This window comes from Bactrocera dorsalis, unplaced genomic scaffold (assembly GCF_023373825.1).
Source record: "Bactrocera dorsalis isolate Fly_Bdor unplaced genomic scaffold, ASM2337382v1 BdCtg091, whole genome shotgun sequence".
Lineage (NCBI taxonomy): Eukaryota > Metazoa > Arthropoda > Insecta > Diptera > Tephritidae > Bactrocera > Bactrocera dorsalis.
In genome coordinates this window covers 24,120-27,108 of record NW_026038142.1, presented here as the reverse complement: position 1 = coordinate 27,108, position 2,989 = coordinate 24,120, and positions in this window count along the sequence as shown.

The window sequence follows — 2,989 nt, the reverse complement described above, 5'->3', positions numbered from 1 at the left end:
TGCACTAAACAATCGATACCAAGTTGCGTAAAAATATGAACTATACATATTTATGCTAATTAACCGTTTTGAGGTTATTGGAGTTGTCATATAGCCATAACGACAGTGTATTTGGAAAAATTTCACAATCTTATATTAAGGTGTAGAATCGATTTTTTAAGTACATATGCACTAAGCAATCTATACCAAGTTGCGTAAAAATATGAACTATACATATTTATGCTAATTAACCGTTTTGAGGTTATTGGAGTTGTCATATAGCCATAACGACAGTGTATTTGGAAAAATTTCACAATCTTATATTAAGGTGTAGAATCGATTTTTTAGTACATATGCACTAAGCAATCGATACCAAGTTGCGTAAAAATATGAACTATACATATTTATGCTAATTAGCCGTTTTGAGGTTATTGGAGATGTCATATAGCCGTAACGACAGTGTATTTGGAAAAATTTCACAATCTTATATTAAGGTGTAGAATCGATTTTTTAGTACAGATGCATTAAGCAATCGATACCAAGTTGCGTAAAAATATGAACTATACATATTTATGATAACTAACCGTTTCGAGGTTATTGGAGATGTCATATAGCCGTAACGACAGTGTATTTGGAAAAATTTCGCAATCTTATATTAAGGTGTAGAATCGATTTTTTAAAACATATAAATTAAGCACTCGATACCAAGATGCGTAAAAATATAAACTATACATATTTATGCTAATTAACCGTTTTGAGGTTATTGGAGTTGTCATATAGCCATAACGACAGTGTATTTGGAAAAATTTCACAATCTTATATTAAGGTGTAGAATCGATTTTTTAGTACATATAAATTAAGCACTCGATACCAAGATGCGTAAAAATATAAACTATACATATTTATGCTAATTAACCGTTTTGAGGTTATTGGAGTTGTCATATAGCCATAACGACAGTGTATTTGGAAAAATTTCACAATCTTATATTAAGGTGTAGAATCCATTTTTTAGTACATATGCACTAAGCAATCTATACCAAGTTGCGTAAAAATATGAACTATACATATTTATGCTAATTAACCGTTTTGAGGTTATTGGAGTTGTCATATAGCCATAACGACAGTGTATTTGGAAAAATTTCACAATCTTATATTAAGGTGTAGAATCGATTTTTTAGTACATATGCACTAAGCAATCGATACCAAGTTGCGTAAAAATATGAACTATACATATTTATGCTAATTAACCGTTTTGAGGTTATTAGAGTTGTCATATAGCCATAACGACAGTGTATTTGGAAAAATTTCACAATCTTATATTAAGGTGTAGAATCGATTTTTTAGTACATATGCACTAAGCAATCGATACCAAGTTGGGTAAAAATATGAACTATACATATTTATGCTAATTAACCGTTTTGAGGTTATTGGAGTTGTCGTATAGCCATAACGACAGTGTATTTGGAAAAATTTCACAATCTTATATTAAGGTGTAGAATCGATTTTTTAGTACATATGCACTAAGCAATCGATACCAAGTTGGGTAAAAATATGAACTATACATATTTATGCTAATTAACCGTTTTGAGGTTATTGGAGTTGTCATATAGCCATAACGACAGTGTATTTGGAAAAATTTCACAATCTTATATTAAGGTGTAGAATCGATTTTTTAGTACACATGCACTAAGCAATCTATACCAAGTTGCGTAAAAATATGAACTATACATATTTATGCTAATTAACCGTTTTGAGGTTATTGGAGTTGTCATATAGCCGTAACGACAGTGTATTTCGAAAAATTTCACAATCTTATATTAAGTTGTAGAATCGATTTTGTAGTACATATGCACTAAGCAATCTATACCAAGCTGCGTAAAAATACGAACTATACATATTTATGCTAATTAACCGTTTTGAGGTTATTGGAGTTGTCATATAGCCATAACGACAGTGTATTTGGAAAAATTTCACAATCTTATATTAAGGTGTAGAATCGATTTTGTAGTACATATGCACTAAGCAATCTATACCAAGTTGCGTAAAAATATGAACTATACATATTTATGCTAATTAACCGTTTTGAGGTTATTGGAGTTGTCATATAGCCATAACGACAGTGTATTTGGAAAAATTTCACAATCTTATATTAAGGTGTAGAATCGATTTTTTAGTACATATGCACTAAGCAATCTATACCAAGCTGCGTAAAAATACGAACTATACATATTTATGCTAATTAACCGTTTTGAGGTTATTGGAGTTGTCATATAGCCATAACGACAGCGTATTTGGATAAATTTCACAATTATATATTAAGGTGTAGAACCGATTTTTTAGTACATATGCACTAAGCAATCTATACCAAGTTGCGTAAAAATATGAACTATACATATTTATGCTAATTAACCGTTTTGAGGTTATTGGAGTTGTCATATAGCCATAACGACAGTGTATTTGGAAAAATTTCATAATCTTATATTAAGGTGTAGAATCGATTTTGTAGTACATATGCACTAAGTAGCCGATACCAAGTTGCGTAAAAATATGAACTATACATATTTATGCTAATTAACCGTTTTGAGGTTATTGGAGTTGTCATATAGCCATAACGACAGTGTATTTGGAAAAATTTCACAATCTTATATTAAGGTGTAGAACCGATTTTTTAGTACATATGCATTAAGCAATCTATACCAAGTTGCGTGAAAATATGAACTATACATATTTATGCTAATTAACCGTTTTGAGGTTATTGGAGTTGTCATATAGCCATAACGACAGTGTATTTGGAAAAATTTCACAATCTTATATTAAGGTGTAGAATCGATTTTTTAGTACATATGCACTAAGCAATCGATACCAAGTTGCGTAAAAATATGAACTATACATATTTATGCTAATTAACCGTTTTGAGGTTATTGGAGTTGTCATATAGCCATAACGACAGTGTATTTGGAAAAATTTCACAATCTTATATTAAGGTTTAGAATCGATTTTTTAGTACATA